This window comes from Tenrec ecaudatus, chromosome 12, assembly GCF_050624435.1.
Source record: "Tenrec ecaudatus isolate mTenEca1 chromosome 12, mTenEca1.hap1, whole genome shotgun sequence".
In the NCBI taxonomy this organism is placed as follows: Eukaryota; Metazoa; Chordata; class Mammalia; order Afrosoricida; family Tenrecidae; genus Tenrec; species Tenrec ecaudatus.
The window spans coordinates 41619043-41635381 of NC_134541.1; the positions used below are offsets into that span (position 1 = coordinate 41619043).

A 16339-nucleotide genomic window follows, 5' to 3' on the forward strand; every position below is an offset into this window, starting at 1 on the left:
CATTATTGAGTGCCTTAATATAACCAAATAATGACCTGCTAGCATGGTGGTTATGCACTGGGCTGCTAAGTGTGAGGTCAGCTGTTCGAAACCACTAGCCACAGATGAGGCTTTCTATTTCTGAGAAAAGTTACAGTCTCAGAAACCCACAGTTCTACCCTGTCCTATACAGTCACTATGCATTGGAACCCTAGAGGGTCAGAATGAGTTGTAATCCTATAGGGTCAGTATGAGTTGTTGGAATTGACTGATGGGCGTGTTCGTTTTTTAAAAAATTCCTCCTGCATTTTCTGCTTCCTTATCTTCCCCAAATACGAACCTCTCTGCTCTTCTCATCCTCTGTACAATTATATCCCAATTGGAGACAGAATATATTGAGCAATCATTATGATGAAAATGTGATTCACAGCTGATTCATGTTATATACAAAAATTACTTTTCATTTCTTGCTATGGTTTTTTTCTTCTGTAATTAATAATTATATTTTGTTTTGTCCTTAATTTTCTATGTGTTCTTTAGCAACTCAATCCCAAATTCTCTGCCTATTATTTATCTCTTCCTTTGAAACGTCCACACATTGTTATGCAATAAATTTTATGGCTGTTAGTAAATGTTTTTATTCTGAACCATCTTTGAATTTTTGGGATCATTCCCATTGCTCATGGAATCAGTAGTCAAGAAATCAAAGGATGCATTATATCTGGCACAAAGCCTCCTTAGAGTATTGAGGAGCAAGGATGTTACTTTGAGGACTCAGGTGTCTCTGACCCAAGCCATGGTATTCCCCATTGCATCACAGGCATGTGAAAGTTGGCCATTGAATAATGAAGGTCATAGAAGAATCAATGCATTTGAATTGTGGGTTGGAGCATACTGGAAGCACCAAGGACTGCTAAAAGGACCGACCAATCGATACTGGAAGAAGTAAGGCCACATGGCAAGACGTCATCCTACACACTTTGGACATGTTGTCAGAAGAGACCAGTCCCTGGAGAAGGTATTGTGTTTGGTAAAGTGGAGGGGTAGTGAAAAAGAGGAAGGCCTTCGACAAGATGGATTGAGGTAGGGGCTACATCAAGGGGCTCAGGCATGGGAATGATCCTGAGGATGGTGCAGGACTGGGCAGTTGTGTTCTCTTGTCATTATGGCTCGGAGCTGACTCGATGGCACCTAATAATAACAACTGTGTTGAAGGTATAGCTATTTCATAAGTGATATTGGTCTGACAGGAAGGGCTTTCAGTGTAAAGTCAGAACTTCCCTGGGCAAGCTGGCTGGTTCCTCACCCAGCCTGGACAACTTTCCTTAAAGGTCCCTGCTCTGGGCCTCTTCTATTAATGCTCACACTCAAGAGAACTTACCCCTACACTGAGGCCCTACTTTGGAATTCCAGCCCCAAATAGCTCCAAGACTGCTTCCAGGACCTGGGTGGGCCACATCTGTCCTTCTGCCCTCCTTAATGTGTGGAAGCTTGGATGAAACTTGAACAGGAATGATGGGTGCCCACAGGTGCACATTTGAGGTCCTGTACTGAGATAGGGGACCACAATGAGAAGACAGAAGAGGGTAGCCCCAAACTGAAGGCCTTGGGTGTCTCTTGGTGTAATACTTGCCAATGTGGAGCCCAGAGAAAACCTCCCTGTTTTCATGTGATAAATAGCCCTCTACTCTACCTAGAGGCCTCCCGCCCGGAGATCTCTCAATTACTCTCGCGTATAGCCAGGATCGTGGAATCAAGCCTTCATAAGACATGTCTAACCAACCTTTCTTGGCCTCACTTTCACGCCTACTTCCAGATGCCAATTTTGGAGTTGATTGGGGGGTCAATGGCCTATTAAATGGATTAGATACGATCTTTCTCGACTGCAGGATTATAATTTAGCTCGCTTTGATCTACTTTTGTACGAGTGGGTCATTCATATGCCTTTAAAAAACCATCTCACTCTGCTTGCTTTGGCAGCCCATATGCTAAAAATTGGAACGATACAGAGATGATTGGCATGACCCCTGTGCAAGGATGCCATGCACAGTCATGAAGCAGTCCATATTTTTATTACTTTCTCTTTGAAATATCTTTTAAAAATACGTATGAAACATATTCATTTTACTGTTTGGGAATAGGGTTTGAAGGTGGAAGAAGAAAGCAAAAGTATGCATTTAAACATTCATCTCTACGAGGATGTTTAAATAGCAACATATTTCTACCCAAAGAACAAACAAAAATTTTTTTAATCAAATTGGGCTAAGGATGGGGAGGAACATTGGAAGAGAAATCACTAATCTCTATTTGGTCCACTGATGAAACAATATCCTGAAATAACATGAGATAGCAACCAACCATTGTTTCGGACAAACATGCAGCTGCTGTGGAATTGCCTGAGAACGCACAGGGGCTTGAATTTCCTTCTCAGCCATCCTTTCTGATCTCCACTGGCGATAAGCGATAGTGATTAAGCTACCTTACACACACAGGCAGGGGACAAAAGCAACTGTCAACCCTCAAACGATAAACCCAATTATCAACAAAATAATTGCAAAGGTCAAATATTTTAGGATGGCATCAGCAAAACAGGCTCCTAGTGCCTCTTCAGCGCAAGGCCCATGGTTGCTGCATTTCGAAAGTAGTGCAGGCTTCCGGCGCAAGACTGGGACCCCGTGTGGAAAGACAGGGTGCTCACGGGGCACAACTCAGTGACCAGAGTCTGCTCATTTGGGCATGATGGCCCCATTGAAGTCCGTTGCCAACAAGCCGACTCTAACTCATGGCAGCTCCATATGTGTCAGACTAGACTGCTCCAGAGGACTGTCAATGGCTGATTTCATTGGGAGTAGATTGCCAGGTCTTTATTCCTAGGTGCCACTGGATACAGTCCTGTCTGTAAACTTTGGGCTGGCAATTGGGCACAAGAACTGTATGCATCACTAGCTACTAGCACAGTAAGTGCTGCCATCAAGGTCCTCGCGAGGCTCGCAAGGAAAACGCACAGGCTTGACGGTTAGACCGTATAGGAACTCACGCGATGTACGATTTCGTCGAAGCGTTCTAGTAACTATTTTGTGTGCCAGGATGCAAGTGCAGCAAGGTGGATCATTTGCTCACAGAACACCCTTGCTGCTTACTGGTGGAGCTGAGGGACACCCCCGGCCCCCCCACCAGCTCCGCCCACCACCCACTGTGCCAGATTCACTGAGGGGCTGTTTCCAACTCTGTGCACCGGTCATTCTTTCTAACTTTCTGTGGATTAAAAACAAACAAACAAACAAACAAACAAACAAACAAACAGGAACCCAGACACCAAAGTGAGGGGGTTGGGGACATGCTTTTCTCCGCCTGGTACAGGTGCACTGGGCCCACCCCTCGGTAGCAGGAGATAAGGAGCAGTGTGCGTGTCTCTGGCAGATACGACCCTGTGGACCGTGTGGGCCACATGGGCAGCGCCCACTGGCGTTCATAGTGTGGATCTCCTTCTCAAAGAAGAACCGGGGACTCCATCTCAGGGGAGAGAGATTCTCACCAGTAGGTGTACTGGAAACATCTCCGTGTCTTGAGAGTCTAGAACATTTATCACTCCTAATCGTGGAATGGTTGTGTTTGTCTCATCTTTTTAAAGCAGAAAGCAAATGGGGCCATTTTAAGATAAGATTAGGGGATGCTTTTCTTTCTGGGTTAAATATTTATTATTTTTAAAAATTAAATACTTGTATCGGGGACTCTTACATCTCTTATCACAATCCATACATTCATCCAGTGTGTGAAGCACATTTGCACATATGCCGCCATCATCATTTTCAAAGCTTTCTCTTCCCACTTAAGTCCCTGATACCAGCTCCCCATTTTCCCCCCTTCCTTCCCCTCCCTTCCTCCCTCACGAACCCTTGATTAGTTATAGATTATTATTTTCATATCTTACATTGTCCTCCACCGCCCCTCATACACTTTTCTGTTTTTCGTCCCCCTGGGAGGGGTTAGAGATCAATCCTTGTGATCAATCCCCGCTTTCTTCCCCCACCCTTCCCTAATCCTCCTGGTATCTGTACTCTCATTGTTGGCCCTGAGGGGTTTATCTATCCCGGATTCCCTGTGTCGCGGGCTCTTTTCTGTAGCAGTGTGCGTGCTCTGGTCTAATCCAATTTGAGGTCATGATAGTGGGGGGAAGGAAGCACCAAAGAACTAGAGGAAAATGGTATGCTTCATTGGTGCTCTACTGCCCCTGACTGGCTCACCTCGTCCCTCTGTGAGGGGTTCTTAATGACTTTGTTTAGGTGCCATTGAATCCATCCCAATTCACAGCAACCCTATGTGCCAGAGAAGGACTACCTCTGAGGAGGACTTCCGGGGAAGCAGATCATCAGGTCACCCCACCCGGATCTTCCAGGAGGGCTTAAACCACCAAGCTTTTGATTAGCGATTAAATCCAAACTCACTGGGTTAGGTTTTATCAGGATAAGTTCATAAATGCTATTTTAAGTAATGTAAGATTTAATGAAGTATTTGAGATAATAACTCATGATTGTAAAAACAATTCACCCCTGCCTTGTGAAGAATTTAAGAATTGGGTTGTGCTGGATCTCAGGTCTACATTAACACACCAGGAATCCTCCTGAGGAGAGGGCAATTATGAATTTGTTGCCAATGCTAGCAACATAGGGCGGGGTGTGGTGGGGTGTGGAGGCGTGACTAGCCAGCACAAGAGATCCTCACACAAACCCCCAATCATCCCAAACCCATCCCTCTTGAGTGCATAGGAGATAACTGATGCAACTCCTTCCTAGTCTCCACCTCTCCCTCACAGTCTTTCTCTTAATGTTACAACTTCAAATAATGGACTGCATTTTTACTGGTACTATTTTGGGGGGAGAAATTAAGTTATTGAATATGCTAAAACTAGAAAATAAAGCTCAACTATAAAATCATTATCAAGATCAGCAGCTGTTAATATTTGGTTGTGTTTGCTTTCAGGAATAAACAAAACATTGTAAACATGATCCTGTTTAATCAGACTTCTCTTGGGACCCATTCCCCAAGGGCCTCCCCAAAGGTAATCATTGCCAGTGGTGGGTTTCCATCATTCCATGTTGATACTAAAAATAATAAGTACAAAATGAACCTCACTCTTATAGAGTTGGTTCTGATTCATAGCAACTCTTTAATACTGTGTAGGACTACCAATTTTGGGTTTCTGAGACTATTTTATTTAATTTTTTAAAACAACATTTTATTGTAAATTAGGTGGAGGTTTGTTTACATTTTAGATTTTCAACCCTGTCTTCAACGGTGTAAACTACTAACCAAACCCCCAATATTTCCCCTTCACCTGATCCTTGATTTCTCTTCTTCCTCTTGTGGACCACTGCCTTCTATGACAGTCAAACTAACGCCCGTCAACAGCCCAGCCCAGGCTTCCTCAGACACCAGCTCTTGAGTTATATGTGGCTCTCTCAATGTGTGCATGAGGCTCTGCAGTAAGATTTAAAATGAAAATAAAAATTTTAAAGGATAGCATTCTGATAATGGTGATTTCATTTATTTGTAAAAGTATATTTAGGGCTCTCAAATAATTTTTAATGTGTCAGAAGGACAGGATTGGTTGTTACATCTCAAAAGTTCACCAACCGTTGGTCTTGTTCGTTGCTTTATGCTTTACACCCATTGCTCCCTGACCCTCCCACTTCTGGCAACCTCCAAAGTCTGTTCCCTTTGGTGTAAAAGTCTTGATCTCCCCCGCCGCCTTTAATAGTGGTCTCATATACTGTTTGTACGTTTGCGATTGGCTAATTTACTCCACACAATGTTCTCTGGGTCCATCCCCGCCATGAGGTGCTCTGTGGTTTTGTCCTTGTTTCTTTCTCCCTTCTCCTAATGATGGACATGTAGAGTGTTTGATCTGCTTGCTGTCGTAATCATTGCTGCCATGGACGTGTGAGCATATGTCTGCTCACGTTATAACACTCACTTCTTTAGGGTGTGTTCCCAGCAGAGAGACAGACTGCTGGATCATATGGCAGCTCTATTCCAGTTGCTTGCAATAGTGCCACCTTGCTCTCACAGTGGTTGCACATATCCATGGATCTACCGTCCGTGGTGAGGGTTCCAATCACTGTGCAGCCTCCCTAACATTTATTATTGTCTGTTTATATGACTTGTTTGTCATTGTCAGTATAAGGTGGCTTCTCATTGTTGCAATGCCTCGGGTCTCCGGGATAGTGAGGGATCAGAAGCAGCTCTTCATAAGTCTATTGGCCATGTACATGTCATCTTTGGTAAACTGTCTGTTCATGTCCTTTGCCCGGTTTTTAATGGAGTTATTTGGGGTTTTTTGTTTGTTTGTTTTTACAATTGAGGTATTGCAATTTTCTTTGGGCTTCAGAGATTAGTCCCTTGTCCTTTGTGTCATTATCAAATATTTTTTTCTCCTTTTACTCTTTGGATTCCCTTTTTACTCTTTGAATGGAATCTTTTGATATATGTCTTCTTTTCAGTAAGTCTCAATATTTCTTTGGTCGTCTACTGTGTGTTTCCTTTATTATATTTGGTGGGCTGTCCATGCCTGGCACGAGGACCCTTAATTTTGTCGTTATTTTCTCATGGGTGAGCTGTATAGCTCTATGGTTTACATTTAGGTCTTTGATCTATCGTGAGTTCATTTTTGTACTCAGGATGTGGTATGGATCCTATTTTATTCTTCTGCGGATGGAAATCCTGTTTTAGCAGCACTATTTGTTGAAGAGACAGTCTTTCTTCAATTTAATATTTTCTTAAATATTTTGTCAAAGTTCAATTATCTGCAGATGAATGGATTTGTTTCAGGGTTCTCTGTTCTGTTCCAATGGTCTATGTGTCTCTCATGCTACCAGGACTAAGCTGCTTTGATGACTGTGGCTGTGTGATCATCTTCAAGTTAGAGGCCTCTTGATTTGTCCGTCTTAAGAAGTCCTTTGCTTATAGTAGGCCTCTTCCCTTTTTAAAATTTCTTTTAAAATGAAGTGGAAGACATCAAGAATTATTTGTTCCATTTCTGGAAAGAATGATGTTGGGATTTGGATCTGAATTGTATTCTACTTATAAATTGTTTGAGGGAATATTCACATATTCTTCCATTTGTGAAGGCCTCTTTTGATTTCTTGTAATCGCAGTTTCTTGTCTTTTGTGCATGTCTTTTCCCTCTTGTTAGGCTTATTTAGAAGTGTTCCATTTTGTGTGAGTGGCTATTGTAAATGGTATTGCTTCCCAAAATTAATTTGGGTATGTTAATCTTGTATTCTGTCATGCTGCCAAATATCTTGATTGTTTCCAACAGTGTTTTGGTCGAGCCTTTGAAATTGTTTATTGTATAAAATCATATCATCTACAAAAAATGAAAATTCTACTTCTTTGCCAATCTTGATTCCTTTGAGTTTTTGTTATCTAATAGCTACAGTGAAGACTTCCAGCACAATGTTGCATAAGAATGGCGATAAGGGGCATTGTTGTTTAGTTCTTGTTCACAAAGGGAATGCTTTCGGTTTTTCCCATTGAGCAAGATATCAGCCCTTGGCTTTTCATAAATGGCCTTTATTGTATCTATTATAATGTTCCATGTGCAGGGAATAAAAATATAACATCTGAGGGATTGGTAAGGCCAGGTCATACAGGAGTTTTTATTCATGAGTCTTTGAGGTTAATCTAAGTGTATGGTAAGGCACTGAATGACCCAGAGGAGTGAATTAGTCTGATTTGCTTGTTAAACAGATAAGCTGGTAGTGGAAAATAAACTGGAAGAAGTCAAGAATGGAGGTGGAGAGTCTTGTTACAAAGTCACTGAAACTATGCAGGTGAGAGATGATGAAGATGCGAACCAAGATGAACAATGACCATAAGAGAAGTAGACAGATTCAAGGCATGCGGTAGGAAGAGATGGAAGCACTCATAGATAGATTGGTTGAGTTGGTTGAGGGGTAAGGATGGAGATAATTAGAAGACTCAAAACTTTATTTGGGTTTGAACAACTGAGTAAATGATAGCACCATATATCGAGTTAGTCAAGGTAAGAGGACACAGGAGTAATTATAAATAAATCGTGCTAAAATAAAAGCCTACTGAGATGGCTCTTTGTCTGACTTGAACAGGAGATTCAAAGTGATATAGCAATGGGGGGGGGGGGGGTTCAGGATGCCTGTCTTTTGGACATGAGTGCTGGAGATGAAAGGGGTGTATGTCTTGTTAGGTAAGCAACCCTGAACAATATGGGGACTGGACTGACGGTTTTTCATGTTCTGCTCTCTATTTAACAGAGAGATATTCATCTGCTCTATTAGACTTGTGACTATCTGTATGTTTTGGGGGTTTTTTTTGTAGTTGTTTACCTATACAAGATAGGCAGGATAGATACAGTGATGGATACAGTGAATGGATACAGTGAATGGACCAACAGTTCTTGGAGTGGAGGGAGGCAGGAGGAGGATACATGGTGAACTAATAATGACAGTACAGGAGAACAGTAAGGGTTCCAAAATTGATGGCGAGCAAGGTGTAGTTTTTCTGGTTGTGTTGTATCAATCGAATTGTATCTGAGAGGAACTACTGAGAGTTGAACTATAGGTAAATATGACAGTGGGGCAGAAGGGAAAGAAAATAAAAAGAGGAAAGAAGAAAAATATACATATATATGCAAATGCAACAAAGAAGCAGATAGACTTTGGGCTTCTACTTAAATATTACCTCAGTGCAAGAACAGTTTGTTCTAATAATGTGGCATTGTGGCATTGTGTGATGCTCACCTTCTTGACAAGATCACTGAAGACAAAATGGTTGCATAAACAAATATGGTCAAAACAGTTAATGGTGCCTGGCTATTAAAAGAAATAGCATCTGGGGTGCTAAAGGCTTTACTTAAACAAGAGGCCATCTCGCAGGAAAGCAACAAAGCCCACATGGAAGAAGCATACCAGCCTGTGTGATCACGAGGTGTCCATGGGAAAAGGTATTAGAAGTTCAAAAACAAGCAACCAAATTAGTGTGAAAGGACTTTTGATAGAGTGGAGACCCAATCTCCCCTGTAAGATAATTGGACAGTCCCTCTCAGAAGGGCCACACGGAAGGAATGATAAATCCAGGATGCGGTATAGCACTGGTATATAACCACTTAACTATTCTCTAGTTCTTTAAGATCTCCTCCTCTCACTATCATAGTTTTTGTTTTACCTCATTAATCATGTCAGATTTGTGTAGATTCATTTGCATATTTAAAATTGCTGAATACATGAGAGCCAAGATAGATGACCCTTCAGAAACAGTAACAGGATGAAGATAGGGAAAGGGAGAGGGGTGAGGGGAGCAGAGAACTGATAGAATTGTATGTGAGTTGATATATTGGATGTGTAAGATATAGCAAATAAAAAATAAGGCTTCCTGGGGTTTGTGGCGGGGGGAGGGAAGGGTTAAAAGAAAGCTAATATCAAGGAGTTTAAGAAGAAAGAAAACGTTTTGAAACTGCTTGTGGTAACAATTGTACAACACTGCTATGGAATGTAATGCTATCTGTAAGAGCTCCTAATAAAATGATTTAAATAAATAAATATTGCTGGTGGGGAGTGGCAGTCACCTCATCTGGTGTCAATTTAAGGGGTGGAGTCTAGGCTGTCAATCTGGAGATAACCAATGGGACTTCTGTGTGGGCGTGGCCTTCTCCTGAGAATTCTGGGAAATCTGTAGGAGGCATCTGGCTGATCAGGTATTTTACTAATGGGTGACTACTTAGTCCCCTGTGCCTCTGTGTCTTTGCAGACAAAAGCATTGCAAAATGACTGTTATTTGTGACTTTGCTGCTAAAAACATTGAGAGATAACTCAGTTATTTACCATCTCTTTGAGGCTCTCTTGAATCTTGCATATCTGTGTGATTGTCTTTGAACTTAGTGCTTTTATTATTCTAAGGTTAAGAAACTGTGACTAGTTAAGTAACATTTGCATAGATAAGAGTTTAGAAATGTTTAAGTTCTTTGATGTTTGTTTTGTAACCAATTCCCTTGTGTAAGAAGAGTATAAAAACCAAGCTTCAAATATACATGAGACTTCAGTCCATCAGATTGAAGTCCTCCTGATCCCATGCTTTCTACATAGCTCTTTCTTTTCCTTTCGTCCGCTCGCCTCATTTCGAACCCAGCTTGATGCGGGATAGCTGCTCTAATCCCCTGCAGAAATCTGTTCCTCCTTGGAGGTGGAAGACTAACCTCTCACTCTCTGCTACACCCTGGGAGATATTGCAGAAGACAAGCCACATGGATGCAACCAGACCTCAGAAGCCAGAGAAGCCACAGAGAGACCCCTGCCAGCACTGAAATGCTTACAATGCCACTGGACCCAAGGACTTTCTACCCACTGGCTTGTGATCATCCTGCATTTGGCTTCATTGCATGTGTTTTGTGAGCCTGAAGAGGACTTTATAGATTGGTGTCAGACATATTGGGTAAAATCAGACTTACGGCCTTGGACTGGACTGGGTTGGGATGTTTCCTCAATGCTCAATTCCTTTTGTATATAAACCTCTCCCTCATATACATATGCGTGTTTATGAGTTTGTTTCTCTAGTCTACCCAGACTGACACATGGGGAAACCCCTCTGGGACAACTGAATGTCATGGCCCACTAATGCAAGTCTTAAACCTAGACGTCCATAGACACTACTTCAAATCTCTAGACATCAGAGAGATTTTTATGAGAAGCTATACACTAGGGGTTCTCAGCTGTATCGATCAAGGTCCTGCCAGGATGCAAAACTTACTTTCAATTAATTCAAAATGTTGTGAAAGAGAACTGCTTTCAGAGATGTGGGCAGCGTTAGAGGGAGCAAGCAAGAGTCGGACTAGCACGAGCTGAGGCATTCTCTTGCTCTGATGGGCTTAAGGGAGGAAGCAGGGTTAATGGAGCCTAATGAAGCATGAAGTCGCTGTGTTTGGGGAACAGAACATGGCACAGTGCAGGGAGGGGGCACAGGAATAAATGCCCCACTTCTTTCTTCTTTAACCTACCTCCTCCTGCTGGGTCCCCAATCCAAATAAAAGTCAAAGGGCAGAGGAACCTGGGTCATCGAATAAAACAGAGAAGGGACTAAGATCTGCTTGCGGGAGGAAGGCAGACAGATGTAGAATGAAGAGCAAAGCAACTTACAAAATGCTTTCTGCGTGTGTGACAAACGGGATGTCCTAATCCCAGTTGTCTGTGAGGACACAAAAGTTTGTCAAATCATCTTTCTCTCCTCCCCACTTCTCCACCCCTACCACCTGTGTTCATAAGAACCAAAGGATTTTCATTGTTAATTCCTTCGCTTCCAGGAAAACAAGAAATTTTATTATCTATTTAGAATCAATCTGATCCCTGTTTGTGTCTGACTTCCTACCTAGATCCACCTTAACTTTGACTGTAAGCGCTCCTTCCCATTTAATGCATGAAGCCATGCATGCGAGATTACTATGTGCGATTCAGTGATGGCCGCCATCCTGGATGCTTCTCCTACAATTTCCTAAAAAATAGCTGGTAGGCAGATTAAAATATGATGTTGAACTTTCCCCTACCTCCCTGCCTTAATCATATCATAAAATATGATGTGACATATCATTAAATATGTATATTTAAGGGCCAAGTAAAATATAATATAAGATTTTAAAGGTCAAGGACTTCCTCTATGAAACTCCATTAGGCAGGAGACTGCTCTGCCCACACTCTCTGTGTAATTTCATCCGTCCCGCATAAATAAAAAACACGAGGGTCGAAGGGAAAAAAATAAGACTGATATGCATTAAGGGTACTTGGAAGTTCACATACATTATCTCTCTTATTCCCAGCCAGCAGTCTACTATAATCAGGATTATTTTCCTTATAAGGACATTTTCATAACTTTAGAAGGGTATTTGTTACATGTGGGATTACGTATTCCCTCACAGTAGAGTTGGCTGCTATGATCTACTTTTCTCAGATAAGGAACTGAGACTCGGAGACTCTACTAAAAAAGAGAAAGAACGGAAAGAACTTGCTGGCTGCCCTCTCATGTCATGCTGTTTCCCTTCATCAGGACGCATGCCACGGAGGGAAGCATGTTCAAGGAAGATGGAAAGCAGGGCACATGTAAAAGACCCGAACGCAATGTAAGAAAGGCTGGTGATTTCAGCACAAGTCCTCTTTCTTCTCCCACTCTCATTAACTGGATCATGGTTAGTGTCACTCTAAAGAATATGGTGAAAGGGATTGGGGAAGAAATTGTCTACTGCGCAGTTCTTGTAAGAGGGGGTCCTGGTGGGTTGGTAGTGGCTACATCTGGGAGAGAAAAGGAAGCATTTGGGATTGTAACTGGTGAAATCAACATACCCTCTGCTCTCCTGCTGCCACCGTCTGCCAGTAAATTCTCATCGACTCTTTAGTTAATCCTTTGTCATGAGTTATGAGCTCTAAAAAGTGGTTAATATGACTTCTTGGTCTTGCATCTACCTGAAGAGGCAGTTGCTTACTCAACCAGTGGTGGGAGTGTGAGGAGGTATTGAGGTGGTTCGAACTCATCGTGACCCAAAGCACAACAGAACCCAGACCGCCTGGTCCTGCACCAACCTCACCCTTGTTCTTATGCTCAAGTCCATGTGGAAGCCACGGTGTCAGTCCATCGTGTCAAGGGCCTTCCTCTTTTCCACTGCCCTTCAACTCTACCAGGCATGAGGGCTTTCTCCAAGGACTGGTCTTTCCTGACCACATGGCCAAAGCGCAGGGTCAAAACCAAAACAAAATCCTCGTCTTTCTCCCACAGAGTGGCCGGTGGTTTCAAACTGCCAACCTAGTGGTTAGCAGCCCACCGCAGAACCCCTACATGGCCAGGATTCCTGAGAAAGTGGCAGGAAAACAAAAATCCAGAGTTTGGATGCACACACATGCCTGGTCATCCTCGGGTCATTGCTAACCTGCATCGTTATAACCACTCTTATTTTCCTGGAATATCGCAATACTGCCTTCCCCACAGTATTTCCACCCCATGGTGGTGATGTCAGGCGCTGTCCAGTCAATTCAAACTCACAGCAACTGAATGTACAACAGAAAGAAATGCTGCTTGGTCCGATGTCGTCTTCATAATGGTTCTATTTGAGTCTGTCGATTCAGCACTGTGTTGGCCCATCTTATCAAAGGCATTCCTCTCTCCCTTCCCTGCTACTTTCCCATGCACGATGTCCTTCTCTAGGGACTGGTGTCTCTGACAAAATCTCACCATTTTTGCTGCTAAGGAGCATTCTGCCTGTAATTTTTCCAAGACAGATTTGTTTGTTCTTTTGGCAGTCTGTGGCGCTTACAATATTCTTTACCAACACCCTAATGCAAAAACATCGGTCATTCTTTGACCTTCCCTTTCAATATCCAACTTCCACATGCCTCTGTGGTGAGTGAAAATACCATGGCTTGGATCTGGTTCACATTTGTCCTTAAAGCTATATCCTTGTTTGTCAACACTTTTCCTTGAAATACCCAAATCTTGCCTTCCCCCAATCTTTCAACCCCAGGGGAGCTAACGAATTATGTGGTGACTTACATTCATTCTCTGAATAAACAGCAAGGTCATATAATAATAATGACATAGGATCTAATACTTAAATAACCCACTGTAAAATCCTTTTCTATTTTCATATTTCTACTGTTTTGTTCAAACTGTAGCAGGAAGTAGAGCTGGTGGTTCAGTGGGCGATGTCTACTGCAGAGTCATTCACAGAGATGTGGCACGCGTAAAGAAAGCAATGAAAGCGAAGAGAAGATCACACCATGGGCACTGGGACCACTCACAGATCGCAAGGGATGCAGGGAGGTGAAGTGCTACGGGAGCCCAGTGAGCGGGAACCTGATGGGCGCTAGAATTATGAAAGACAAACATCCCAGGACTGGAAAGCTAAAGGTTGGAAGTGAGAAAGAATGGTCTTGGGTGTTTTTCTCACTTTGGTCTTCCTGCCAAACTGTCAAATCTAAAATAAACTCAAAATCAAGAGGAAAAAATTCAATGCAGAGTTATTTAATGCCCTGCTCCTGAAGCACACAGCAGGGCAGAAAAGTCTTGGGAATAGATGGGAAGTGAGAGCCAACAAAAATAGCCCTATCTCTATCCCCTTTATTTCTTAGATCTCTACCATCAATGATGTCCCTATTTAGTTACACGAGAAGACATATCTGGTTGAATATACCTTTGGAAACATTTCATTGACTCATTTTGTATTCAGTTGTAGACTCTCAGGATTTTTTTTTTCATAAAAATCTTTCAGTTTTGCCTCCTGGTAAACTGTATTTGAACTTTATCATAGGTCACATTTTGGCCAATGCTGAAAATCCATACTTCTGTCACATTTTGGAGAGCTCGGCCTTGAATCTGTAGATCTTAAGTACTGCCCAAGAGCAAGCGAATTTGTAGAGATTGAGCGCAAATTTTTAGTACCTTGAGAATTCCTAATCAGCCTACGAGCTTAGAATGCCACAATTCTAGAATGCCTTTAGCTATGGTTTAATTGAAGGTCAATATGAGAAATGAGCACGTGAGACAAGTTTCTGCTTACTTGCACAGTTACACTTAGAGACGACATCGATTATAACCAGCAGTGTTTCTTTTAAAAACCACATAAACAACTGCTACTAGAAAAGGTTTTTGAAAATGAGGCTCAAGATTTGCTTCCATGCTTATCACAACCACTAAGCAACCGTTTAATTAATTAATTTATTAATCATTTAAATAATTCATTATACAACTCTTCTAACAATCCACACATCAACTGTATCAAGCACATTGTTACATATGTTGCCATCATCATTTCCAAAACATTTTCTTTCTGCTTAAGCCCTTGGTATCAGTTCCTCTTCCCCCCCACTCCCCATAAACCCTTGATACTTTATGAATTATTTTTATCTTCATATTTTACACCATCCGCTGTCTCCCTTCACCCACATTTCTGTTGTTCCCCTGGAGAGGTGGTTGTACATCGATCATCGTGATCTGTTCCCCTTTCCTCCCCCTGCATCCCCCATCTTCCTTATAAGCTCATGGTATCACAACTCTCTTGATTCGTCCTGAGGGGGTTATATGTCCTGAAGACTGTGCCCCAAAAGTTCTTATCTGTACCACTGTACATGCTCTGGTATAGCCAGATTTGTAAGATTGAACTGGGGTCATGATGGTGGGGGGGGGCATTAAAGTACTAGAGGAATGTTGTGTGTTTCATTGGTGCTATACTGCACTCTGGCTAGCTTGTCCCTTCCTTATGACCATTTTGTGAGGGGATGTCCAATTGGCTACAGTTGGGCTTTGGGTCGCCATTCCAACCTCCCTCATTCACATCAAAATGATTGTTTGTTTTGGGTCTTCTGATACCTGATACATGAATACCTTGTGATCATATGGGCTGGTGTGCTTCTTCTATGTGGGCATTGTTGCTTCCTGCTAGTAGGCCTCTTGTTTAATTTCAAGCCTTTAAGACCCCAGACACTATATATTGTAATAGCTGAGTACCAGCCATCAGCTTTCTTCACCACATTTGGTTATGCACCTATTTTGTCTTCAGCAACCCTGTCAGAAAGGTGAGCATCACAGAATGCCAGGTTATTAAAACAAAGTGTTCTTATGTTGAAAGAGGACTTGCGTAGAGGCCAATGTTCACCTTAAGCAACCATTGTAAATCATATTCCTAGGACCTTTCTACCTTGAAGTGGTTCTTCGATTTCCTTTTGTATTTACTTAAAATATCTTTAACTTTATTTTGAATCTATAAACAAATTTCACTTATAATTATTTTGAAAGAGTATAATATAAATTAAGAATTGGAACTAAGAGAAGTATATCATTTATTATTAGCTACTTAAACAAAATGGCATTAAAATAATTAAATATATATACATGTTTAATATATGTGCATAATGTGTATATTAATATACACCTATATGTAAATGAATGTATATGTGGATATACATGTATATATGTAAAGGGAAAAGTATTATGTAACTGATGATGACAATTAATAAAATAAATCACAGAGTATTGAAAAGCAAGCATATTACTTTGAAGACTAAGGTGCACCTGACCCAACCATGGTATCTTTCATTGTCTTGTATGCATATGAAAGTTGGACATTGAATAAAGAAAACCAAAGATATATTTGAATTGTGGTGCTAGAGAAGAATATTGAAAATAGCACAGAGTGCTAAAAGGACAAATTGATCTGCCATGGTCGAAGCACAGCCAGAGTGCTTCTTAGGGGCAAGGACAGAGAGTTCCTCTCACATACTTTAGACATATGATCAGGAAAGATCGGTCCCTGGAGAAGGTCCCTTCAGGGAGAGGCATTGACACCGTGGCTGCA

At 41.8% G+C, this 16339-nt stretch overlaps 1 non-coding gene across 1 annotated transcript; it reads left to right on the forward strand.

Annotated features, from left to right (window-relative positions):
- The first annotated feature begins 1945 nt into the window (after positions 1 to 1945).
- Positions 1946 to 2051, forward strand: LOC142423555 (U6 spliceosomal RNA). Its single transcript, XR_012779185.1, has one exon. It is a non-coding gene; the product is annotated as a U6 spliceosomal RNA (small nuclear RNA).
- Positions 2052 to 16339: the final 14288 nt, after the last annotated feature.